The following is a 12,920-nucleotide window of genomic DNA, read 5'->3' on the forward strand; positions in this document are numbered from 1 at the left end:
AAACCTGCCCAATTTTTAAACATTTTACTAGTATCTGTTAGAGCTCGGTAGTGTGTCTCTTGTATAATGATCACATCAGGGTGATGATCTTTTAACCAACTCTCTATTGCACACAGTTTGCGTCTATTATACAACCCATTAGCATTCAGAGACAGGATTGTCAATTTATTCCTATTCATGGTGTATTTAAAAATGAGAAATTATTGCTTGTTTTGTCCACACGCCATTGCTACGGCCGATACCAGCTAAAGTGCAACTCTATGTGCAAAAATGCATTTCTAAAGTGCAACTTGTGCAAAATATGCAAAATCTGCATAAAAGTAGCAGCTTAAAATTTTGATTCTTTTCTTTCCAATAAGACAATAACGAGCTAAGTTACGCTCTAGAAAACAAGTCATTTCGATTGTGCAAACTGCGCAAATGTTAAAAGAATACACTGCCATATATATTATGACGATTGTGCAAATTGGCATTAACGTGCAAATCGCCTGTTGCTAGACCAGTATACAACAGTACAGATAATTTCAGGTGTGCAAAGACTATTTAAAGTGGAAATCTCACAGACATTAGCCCAAAATACTACAGTATAACAAATATACATTAAAGTGCTTTAAAGTGCAATGTTCAATGTGCAATAGACCATAAGCTGTACGACCACAGTATGTCACAAACCATCTTTCTATAGCAACATTATGTATCTTTCTAAAACATAATTTTTTTCCTCCTTCTATGAACTCTCTTTTTCTATCTGCTTCACCCCACCACCATTCTCCCCCCTTCCCCTCCATAAGAAGGGAACACCCAAGTTGTCCCACTATGTTATGTTATGTTCTATACGCTTCTATAGCGCTCGGCTGCCCCAGCAAAGGGGCGTCCCGGGCGCTTGCACCAATATAGAGAGAGGGTTGCTGCGGCTGTAAGTTGCAACTTATATAAACATAAACATTTTTAGCAGAAGAGGTGGGTTTTTATAGCTTTCCTAAAAGACAGAAGGCCATTCAGACTGCGTATTTGGGAAGGTAAAGCATTCTAAAGCTTGGCTGCCAAATACCGGAAGGATCGGCCGCCCATCCGTGATAACTTGAAACGGGGGATGACTGCAAGGTTCTGTCCTTCCGAGCGCAGAGTGCGCTGAGGTGTATATGGTGTTAATAGTGGACTAAGCATGGGTGGAGAAGCGTTTTTTAGAATTTTGAATGCAAGACATAGGGTCTTAAAGTGTATCCTCATCTCAACCGGAAGCCAGTGGAGTTTGGTTAGCGTACTTGCCACTGATTGATGCTGAGGAAGACCTGTCAGAGCTCTTACTGCTGCATTCTGAACTTGTTGCAGTCTTGCTTTCTCTGCTATGTTTACCCCTAGGAGGAGCGAGCTTGCGTAGTCCAGCCGAAAGAGGATAGCTGCCTGCACTACGAGTTGGCGGGTCTGAGGGTCAAAGAACTTAAGAATCGGCTTAAGGTTCCACCTTTTTGGTCTGATGAGTGAAGTTAAGGGCGGAATCCACCCAGACTCCAAGGTTTTCACAAGACATTTTGGTTCCGGTAGTTTGTCGAGAGACTCTGGCCACCATTTGTCACCCCAGGCTGCTGCCTCTTTTCCCACCACCAGTACCTCTGTTTTATCAGCATTGAGCTGATGGAAGTTAGATGTCATCCAGCTGGTTATGTCGATGAGACTCTGTTTGAAGTTCTGTGCACTCAGCCCACCTGCATCCCTTAATGTCACCACTAGCAGGGTGTCGTCAGCGTAAGAGTGGTGTGGCTCACTGGTTAGAGGTGGCAGACCTGTAAGCAGAGAACGGCCCGGGACCAGGGTTCAATTCCCGACGCGGCAGGGTCGTGGACCAGGGTCAGAACGGACTCGATAATTCTCGCCTCAGTGCCTACTCTAACCAGGGATCACACTCGGCAACTCTGGGCATTAAGCTTGCCTCATCTCTACAACGGCCCCCCACAGACGCCGGGGATGCCTGGTTTCACCTTGGAGATACCCAGAAAGGGACCATCTCACAGGGAAAACCAGGACGGGTTCACCAGCGGTCTTCAGCGCCAGGATACTCCATGGAGTCGCAGTGCGCTTTACAAGTACACCCACATTTACATTTACAAGATACCAGCGACAGCCCCCCTCTCCTGGCTACCTCAGCCAGTGGTCGGACATATAGGTTAAATAGGGTAGGGCTGAGCGCTGAACCCTGGGGAACTCCTTGTCTGATAGAGCGCTCTTTAGAGAGGAATGGGGGATTGGACACCAGAAATGATCTCCCAGAGAGGAATGCTTTAAGCCAGTTAAGGGCTTGTCCCGATATTCCTGCCTCCTCTAGCCTGTACAGCAACACCTCGTGTGATACTGTATCGAAGGCAGCACTGAGATCTAACAGAATCAGTGCTGCCGTCTCGCTAGAATCTAATATGGCCCAAAGATGCTCCGTCAGACTCAGGAGAGCTGTTTCCGTGCTGTGGCCCGCACGGAAGCCATGTTGAGACCTGTCAAGAATGGAATTGGCCCTAAGAAATTTTGTCAAGAAGGTATTGACATGGGACTCTGCCACTTTAGCTGGCCAAGGGAGCAGTGTTATAGGTCTAAAATTTTCAGGCAGAGTGGGGTCTAATGTAGGTTTTTTTATGACAGGAGAGACCCATGCTTGTTTCCACCTGGAGGGTATCATGGCGGTGGAAAAGGACGAGTTAATGATATCCCAAAGAGGGCCCAGTACTGTCCAGTCTGAAGAAGGATGTTAAATTTTCGCATAACGTGGGTGAAGGGATAGACTTTTCGACTTTTCGACCAATTTTTTAGTACTGAGTTCTTTTAATATTTTGAAGATGGTTTTGGAGGCATGCTGACTACTGCTAATCTCCTTTGCATAGTATGCGGCTCGGGTTCTGCAGATATTATGCAGATATTATGATGGTAGTTTTACTAGATGCCATCATATTGCATCCTGTTACGTCCTCTGATTCACCTCATATCCGCCCCTTCAAGAAAACTTTCCAAATATTTCTCATAGTACTATTCACATACCGCTTATTATTATTCAAAACATACTAATAGCCACAGAGACTCCTTTCCCTTATGTAACAGTAAGACCTTCCAAAAGGTTTCGGATTTCTGATATGTCTGTGATTGCTATAGCAATTGTGACAACATAATATGAAATAGGCATACAGTCCCTGACAAGTGTTTCCTGGCTATCATGGAGTCTATTAAAAAGCATCCCTATTAACATTCCGCAGTTCTGATGCTCCCTTTTCTTGTTTAAAAAAGGCACATCTCACACATTTTCCTTTTTTAGAAAACAAATACTTGAATATTCTTCTTTTCAGACTCACCAATAGCGGTAAAAATTAAAACATTTCCTACTTTTTCTTCTCTTACTGTACTGTCCTAATGAAAACACCCAAGCCTTGCCCAAATACTTGCTGCGTGTCTCCAGGTTACTGAGGGGCTGGGCGCATTGTGAAATGCCACATCTAGCTTGCAGATCTCTATGGGCATTAAAAAGCCTCAATGATACTGTAACCTGGGGCATTAACATGAGTACAGAATGTGACCTCAGGCCATATCCTGCATTCAGAGTCTGCTCTTTAAGGTGAGAGGCAGTGTGCAGCGGCAATGCTGGCTATAGCGCTGGTGGCCACAGTGCCCCAGTCCTTCTTTTCATCCCCATGACCTCCTTCTCCATGAATTCCGACCTATACTGATATCCAACGGTGCACCTCATCTCTCCAAAGCCTCTCTCTGAAAAATATTTTCTTTTGTGCTCCTCATAGTTCACTCACACTAAATTTGATCTCTCACCAGTAGTAACATTAATCACCAGTTATACTGAAGTTTCTATTGTTGCCTGAAAACTGCTGGGCACACAAGGAAATCCACATGCTTTTAAATCAATAGTTACTCTTAAACACAGGTCCACCCACCAAAGTCAGCACCAGGTGCGGCTGCACCGGTTGCACTATCCTAAAGCCGGTCCTGTGAGGGGGCCATTGTGACAAGGTTCAGGGCATTGACCTTAAACCCTTAAGGCAGTGCAAAGCACATTGGGAGGACCCATATGAACGGTACAGGCGTTGCTCAGAGGCCTCGCCCTGCAGCCCGCTCCCACTATGCATAATCGCATGAATCAAAGTCTGCATTTTGACAAATTGCCAAAATGTATCATCACAGGCTTTACTATAGACCTACTGCTTCAAACAGAAAATAATCTTTTTGAACAGAACATTCCAGATTATTTACCGGTGTTAGTCTTCCAAGAACCTTAACTGGAACCATTTGATTTGCTCCAGTTCCTCTTTTGAAGATGCTCAGATGCTCTATCCATCTGATATAAGTTTCTGGAGGTACATTCTTAATTGAGTATCTCAGATCCAATAATCTTTAACACTGGCAAAAGCTGGGAACCAACCTTTTTGATCTAGTGTCCCCAAATGGGATTACGATGACTAATGAAAGTTTTACCTGGAACATGTAAGCAGGATACGCTTTTCCCAAGGGTTGCTGCACTGGAATAATTTGGACAGCCAATTGTTCTTAAATCATAAACATGACGTTTTATTTTTAAAAAATGGTGACAAGAAATCATGATCCTATTTTCCTACGTTTTAAAGATGAAGCAGTAGCTGTATTCAACGGCAGATGCACATTTTTATGGGATGAAAGGTAATGACTAACAGCTAGAATGAATCCTCTATTATTTCTTTGGGTTCAAATCTCGCTGTTTGCGAGGAGATCTATATGAGGCTAATTCAAAATAAACACTATATTAGACCACAGTGTTTGTAGAAAATATTGAATTAGAAATATTGAAAGGCAGAAATATCATGAATTAAATATTGTATCACTCAAATATTGTTTTATATATATATATATATATATATATATATATATATATATATGTTCATAATTAATAAAAATGTTGATTTTACATTTTATTAGACGGTTTAATATTTCAAATGTATTTTCTATTACTATAACTATATATGTATATATATATATTTTTTTTAATAATACATTTGAATACTATATAAAATAAATAATTGTATTAAATATGTGACACTATATGAATATTTATATAAACACAAACCGACTCATGTATGTGTCTGTGTGTTCATATAATTATCTATTTATACATAGTTTTAAATATTTGTGAACTTCTTTTCATTTACATTATAATAAATGTATATATTAAAATATTTAACAGTTACTACTTTAAGCACTCTTTATATTAAAAAAAGCGATAATTTTATATATTTCTGGACAGGGCCAGACTGAGAACCAAAACCGGCCATGGCAAAGAACTGGGCCAGCCCCCTGGGGGTGCGACCGAGCTGTTTTGCAGGGCCAGTCTTCGGCCTATTTTGTTACAGGGCCGATTTTGCAGGGATGCTGCAAAAACGGCCATGTAACAAAACCGGCCCCCGGGGCCCAAAACCGCGCCCACCCTTGCGGCGCACCGGGGGATTGCCCGGTGCCCGCAATGGCCAGTCCGGGCCGGTTTCTGGATAATATTATTGTCAATTAAATGTTTTTTTCTGATATTTTAGTACATGCCATTATAATATGGAAGCACAATATTGTTGTAAATGATATTTTTGACAAAATACTTTTGTCAATTATATTTTTACCATGATATTGTGTTCCTTTGACCACAGTTTTTCAGGAAAGTGTCAAAATACATTCATGGCAAGGACGGGAGCTGATTTTTGGATTTTAACTATGGGCAGTAGACCAGAATGCGACATTAGTGAGGTCAACTGGATTTCCTACTCTCCAACCTCTCATCTATGTTCTCAAACAACCTTCAATAGCCTTTACACAGATGACTAGCCATGATGAGGACCAACCAATAATGTTATCTTAATTATACAGAATGAGGTTTATAGATTTGTTTTGAACATCAACAGTGCTTAGTTTGAGCTGGTGGTTTCCGGTGGGGCCACTGGTACTCTTTTTGGGGACCGTCACTTATGTTGCTGCGTTTGATCCTTATAGAGATCAAGAGAGGGGAACATAAACAAGGTGAAAGTTCCATATAGGGAGAAAACAGGTATCTGAAAGAGTAAGATAAGGGCAGAGAGTACCTGTCAGTAAATTAAAGAACTATGAGGTGCATTCAAGAATACACAGCCTTTGTGTTCGGTATGCCAACTTTTATCTGTACCGGCCATAGGCTGCTGAGCAGTGTTTTGGTGCTCATACTCATTATTTCACAAGTTAAGCACAGCAAACATAGTCTATTCCCAGTTGGGTCTACTTAAAAAGCAAATAGCCACTAGAGGAGTTCCACCCTCATGGTAAACCATGCTATAGTTTCCTCGAATAAATGGAAAAAGTAATGTAACTGAACAATTGCTAACTGAGGGGCTGGAGAATGGCGCTCGCAAACCATTTGGTACAATTCTGGTTACCAAACTGCATGATCAGCATGAAATGAATAACACAATGGTGCCTTGAGGGACACCATCCTGCACATAAACAATCAATGGCATTTTGCTGTTTCCATGTGTGCTACACAAGGAAGTACACATGGAAAAAGCAAAAATGGGGAGAAATAAAGCATTTCTCTTCATTTCTCCAGGTTTTCCCTGGTCTTTAATTTTGGCACTACCTCCTTATTACGCTGCCCTTGTAAATAGGGAGCAGCGTTAAAATCAATAGATGTTGCAGTGGAACACCCACTGCCCACCCCTTTCACGCTAGTGTGAAAGTGGGCCTTATTACAAGGCAGAGTTATGCCGCGTAAAGTGGCTTATCGCTGACTTGTAAATAAGGTAAAGCCCCTATCACAACGGGAACGTAGCAAAAATTTACATTTCCATGGCCATAGTGGCTTGTAAATATGCCCCTCTTTCTGTTACATGACAGAGCATAAAGTAAACAAGCTATCATCTGTAACACATTGCGCTGCATATAAAATGGTTTTCCTGCTCTGAATGTGAAAGAGAAGTGCCATTCGAACAATGTCTTTCAGAGGTGGCAACTAACATCTGCGTGGTTCCCTGCAGCTCCACTTGGGAGACCGGTAGACTGCATGAAGAGACACTACATGGCCGTGATGCCTGAGAGGTCCTACTTTGACTCTAGACATCAATGCAAAAAACATAAATATGCATAACGAGCCATGGAATAAAAGATGAACCAAGGATGTCAAAGGGTGAAGGGGGTCGACCAAAGTCCACTTTTGTCTCAGTATTGATCTCTTTTTATCTTTTTTGATGAGATGAGTTGTGGTAGACCGAAAATAAAGCTATAACAAGAACTCACTCAATAGGTAACGAATGAGAGAGTATATAAACAATGTGCTAATGTAGTCCAAGCATGAAGGCTCCCTAAATTTTAAATTGCGACACTAAGACTCTTGTGAGCTTAACAAAATCCAGTACAGCGCACGATTCACCCCCGAAGGGGTCTCTAAGTGCTTGGGGCTGGGGGGGATTAAGCGAGCTATTGCCCAGAGTTGCATGGTGCTGGGCAGATCTTTGCCGACGGAGCCGGCAATCAAACCGTGATCCCCAGCCCTCCAGAGTCAGTCGCCCTGGCCACGGCGCCACACCTCTCACCTTAGCAAGCCCATTGGGCCGCTGGTGCGTCGATTCTTGTGACGCACTGGTGACGCAACGTGCTGCCCCATGTTTACAAGGACACGAAAGCCACCCTGTGTGGCTTTTCATGTCCTTGTAAATAGGCCCTCTTTACATGCAACACTTTGCATGACAGGGGCATGCCATGGGTGTTTCTGTGGGTGTTACCATGCAACATCCATGGCTTCTTCCGCATTTCCAGGTTAAAGAGAAATTGTAAAGCTGGAAATGTGTCAGAAAGCCATGCCTCCCCAGGGGAGACATAAGGAGGTGCAAGGAGGAGAAATGTTTTATTTCTCCTCACTGTTTTCTTCTTCTTTCTATGCGTGCTGGATTCTGCAACACAAATAGGAAGAGAAAATCACCTCTTGTGATTGTTTTTGTGCAGGAAGGTATCCTTTCCTGCACAAAAACACTCATCCCCGTGCTACAGGCACCATTGCACCATGTTTCAAGGGTGCCTGCATCGGCATATGACAGCTAATTGTGCATCAGCACTGGGAAGAGCACAGGGATCCGTCATATTGTTGTAGATATGATGCATCCCTTTGCTTAGGCATTAATACAGCGTGGCTCAGCCAAATGGCCTGCAACAATCAACTGCGTTAATTCCTTGGAAATAAAGCCTTTGGGGTCTATTTACAAGAAACTTGCACTACCAGTGAGACACTTTTCATCACATAAGAAGCGACGCCCCAGCGGTGTAAGGGGCTTGTAAATTAGCCCCTTGGTGGACAGGTAAAACTTTGTCTAATGCTTCTTAAGCAATACAGATGGGAATAAGAATCTTTTCTCGCTCACAAGCTCTTGCTTTTTATAAAAAACAATAAAAATGTAAACACAAAAAAGAAGAGGGCATAGCTGTATTCCAAGACTGAAAGCAATTGCTTGTCAGAAAATCAATACTGCTTATAAAGAAAAAGTGGATTTCCTGCCATCAGTCTCAATTTAAGAGAAAATCTCTTTGGTTACATTGCCATACTTTGCAAACAACTAAATCTTACTGGCAATCATTTAATCTATGTTGAGCATAACAAGTTCAAGAAATGCGCTGATGCTGAGATTTGCTTTACAAAACAACATAAGGCGCAATTCACAAACTGATTTTTGTAGTGCGTAAAGTAGTACTACAGTAGTACTACTTAATGCAAAATGCAATTCACAAACCTACGAATGTAAATCTTCAGCTCCCCTCTTTCTTTTCTTTGGGACAATACTCATTATTATAAGTTTTCTATTTAGTAGAAAATATGGGAGGGGCTGGGTGGTAGCAGAAAAAAGGGATATGGTAATTACTAATTGGGAGGGTTTAAGGGAGAAGTAAGGAGGGGTTAGAGAATGGTTAGGTAGGGGTTCAGGTAGGGCCATGCACCAATCCACAAAAGAATAAGCCAAGTGTTATTCACAAACAGCACTTCTAAAGTTATTACAGCCAAAGACAACCCAAACCAGCAATACATGTTCTCCAGCTCAAGTTTGGAGCAGGTGCAACACCACACTTGGCCAACTACTTGTACAGTAATACATTTCCCTAGAAAATAACGGAGGTAGGGACTTAAAATAAAAACCGTATAGGAAATAATGTTAAAATAAATTAAAATATTTAAACTATATATTTATGTAATTACATTTAGTCTAATAATGATCTAACCATACAATATAATTATTATTTTATTTAAAAAATATTTTAATAACCTTTTTTTAATTTAAGAATGAATGTAACATTACTTTTATTAAATTTAATTAATTCTGTACATCAATTTTGATATCAGGATGGAGCTCTCTTTATGGTAAAGTATAGAGAAAAAAAGAAACGTTATTAAACTTGAAAGAAAATTGTGAAAATATTTTTATGTTAAACATTAATGCAAATTAATGTTATTTATTCATTTTCAAAGTAGAATCACATAAACATGCTCCAGCAATATAACTTAATTTTGAATGAAATATTTATTTTAATTAAAAACAAATGCATCAAATGAATATTTTTTTTATCTTTTCAAAAATAAATCCACCTAAAGTAAAATGGTTATATTCATGTATTTATTAAAAATCCAAAAAAAGGTTATTAAAATATTTTTTAAATAAAATAATAATTATATTGTATGGTTAGATCATTATTAGACTAAATGTATTTACATAAATATATAGTTTAAATATTTTAATATTTCTTGCACACTTCCCCAATGAGGAATAAGGTAGGTCGCATTCCGTTTTGCTTTTCTGTCATGCATTTCCTTCAAATAAACAAACCACCAACGTTTTGGTTTCAAAAAAAGGATACATCAAAAAACAAGTCGAATCTGGCTAGGAAAGGGCAAACAAATTGCAAAGATCAGACCTTTTGAAACCTAAACAAGGTACTGATCAAGAAATCACAGAACCAGAGCCAATCAGGTACATCACAACTTTCTCCAAGGAATCGAACAAAATCAGAGAGGTACTAAAAAGAAATTGGTAAATCTTACAATTAGATAACACCATTGGAAAAATAATGGGAAATGCTCCGCAAATCACGTATCGAAGGGCAAGAAATCTAAAAGACCGTCGAACTCAAAGCCACTTTCAAAAGGAGAAAAACAAAAAATGGCTGCAGAGCGAAGGGTTCAAAAAGTGTCATAATTGTAAAGTCTGCCAAATTGCTAAGAACACCCAGGAGATAAAAATGGCAGATGGCAGAATGTGGAATATTCAGGATTTGATTACTTGTAAAACTCAATAGTTGTATACGTAATAGAATGTCGGTGTCCTTTAAGATACATAGGAAACACAAAATGTGAGCTGAAAAAGCGCATCTTGGAACATGTTAGGGCAACCAATCATAAAGACCGAGGAAATGTGGTTGCCAAACATATGGAAACAGACCACAATGGTGACTGGAAACTATTAAAGTTTTACAGAATTGGCTCAGCAAGAAAACATGTGAGAGGAGGGGACAGAGAAAAACAATTACGACAAAAAGAATCTCGTCATATTCTAAATATGCGTACTTTGACCCCCCACGGTTTGAACCGGAGTGAGGAACTGTACATTCATTTATGAGGAACACTGTTTGTGAAGAAAAGAAAGAGCCCCCTCATTTAGTTTTAGTGGTTGGAACTATTACTAAACTAGTTTTTAAAGAAAAAAACATTTCTTAGCAAAAAATTATCACACCTTGTAAGAATATTACATCAACAATTTGTTATAATGTCGCATAAACCAAGGATGTGGCTTTAATTTGTGACTTGATCCACTAGAGGAATAGATTGGTGTGTAAAAAGTGTAAAAAATGTAAAAAAGGAGCTATAATCCACTGGAGGACTTGATGGATATGCGGTGCACAAAGGCTGAAGCTAAAAAGCTAAAAATTCAAAAATGAATTGAAAAAAGGAAAATATTTTTTGAGAAAAAACGAATTTAAAAAGTCATTAATTGAATGTATATAAAATTGAATGAATAAGGTGTAAGTTAATAACATCTTTTATCTGTGTATATAGTGTTAATATTTCGAAGTAACAAAGTACACTACAACTGCCATAATGCCCTCTTTTGAAAGAAACAGGAAATGAGGTTTTGTAATGCTTAAATTGGTAAAGCAAAATGGAGGGCGTTACCGTGAGCAAGGTTTCAGTTGAAACCGAAACGTTGGTGGTTTGTTTATTTGAAGGAAATAAAAGATCTGCATGACAGAAAAGCAAAACGGAGTGCAACCTACCTTATTCCTCGTTGGGGAAGTGTGCAAGAAATTTGAAGTAACCGGGCTTGGTTACAAGGTAACGTACCACTCAAAAGAGCGCCATGCCAGCCGCGTGTGTAAGGATATATATTTATATTTTCTCCTTGTGGAGGATCGAAGCACCAGAGCGGTAATTGGATATATATATACATTGAAAAAAAGAAATATATATATATATATATATATATATATATATATATATATATATATATATATATATATATATATATATATATATATATATATATATATATTTACCGAAAAAAACATAGGTTTCAGACAAGTTATAGTTAGGAATTAGCATTTCAAAAAACCTTAGAAATTCACTGAAAAAACCATAGGTTTCAGGGGTGTTATAGTTAGCTGAAGATTTCAGTCGTACAAAACCATAGAAAGTCTTCTGTTATAGTTAGTTCTTCTAACTATAACTTGTGCACCCGCAAGGCACTGCTGATGATGTCACATATTACATCATTCAAGACATGGTCAGTAATATCACTGATGACATCTCAAATGACATCACTGATGACATCATCCAAGTGACAATCTGATACACCTCATAACACACTAGTATAACTTTTCATTAGTCACTGTAATATACAGAGTACCATATTTGAAACCATTGACACACCAATACCAGTTACTACATACCCTCTCACTGATTCCAAAGTCTACACACAAAACTAACCATTCACCCACAGAATCACTTATACATTTATATAGTATTTATTAAATAACAAAATATATAGTGTTTATGACATTTACAAAAAATGGTTTAAAAAAATCCAAACTGAAATATTGTTTAATTTTTTTTACTTTTTTTATTTAATATATTTACATTATTTTCTTTATTTTTTTTCCAAGTTTTTTTGGAAGTTCACACCCAAAGCTTACCCATCACGATGGGTGCGTGGATTCTAGCCGCCATTTTAGAAAAGTCATGAAGGAATTTCAGTTATGTCATTTACATTTAACATTACGTGATGTGCGCAATTGGTATGCGACCGATCAGCGACTCCTACTCCCGTGCATTCGCAACACATGTGCATTACGGTACGCGACTCTTGCATTGTGGCGGGTCCCACGTGACGTCAATTTTTTTTATGTGTAAAATTATATATATGTATCTTTAATATACATATTAGGGCAAGAGATTATCTAAGATACTTATAAAAATAATATATTTGTACTTAAAATAAACATATATAAAAATATATTTTTGAGAAGTTGCGTTGGGTGCGTGCTTGGTGAGGGCAGGGTGCGCGGATCCCATGTGACCTGAAAAAAAAAAATTTGATTGGTTAATAACATTTCCCATTGTAACTATTGAAGGACCCCACCCATTTCAATCATTATCATTGGAGCAACTTTGGAGCGACATCTCTTTTCCTTCAAGAGCCCTTTTTTGTTCATTTTGTTGGTGTTTTAAAAAAATATCAAAAACATGACTTTTGGACAGCAGCAGGAGGAGGGATCTTCAGAAGAAGAATTTTTGCAGGAGGTACCACGTCCTCAAAGGCCTGAGTCCATCGTCTGGAAATTCTTCACTTTTCCACCTGGGGAGAAAAAAGTGAACGCTAGAAAGGTGACATGCAGAATATGCCAACGAGTGCTGTCAA

The sequence above is a fragment of the Lissotriton vulgaris genome, chromosome 4_1, assembly GCF_964263255.1.
Source record: "Lissotriton vulgaris chromosome 4_1, aLisVul1.2, whole genome shotgun sequence".
Classification (NCBI taxonomy): Eukaryota; Metazoa; Chordata; class Amphibia; order Caudata; family Salamandridae; genus Lissotriton; species Lissotriton vulgaris.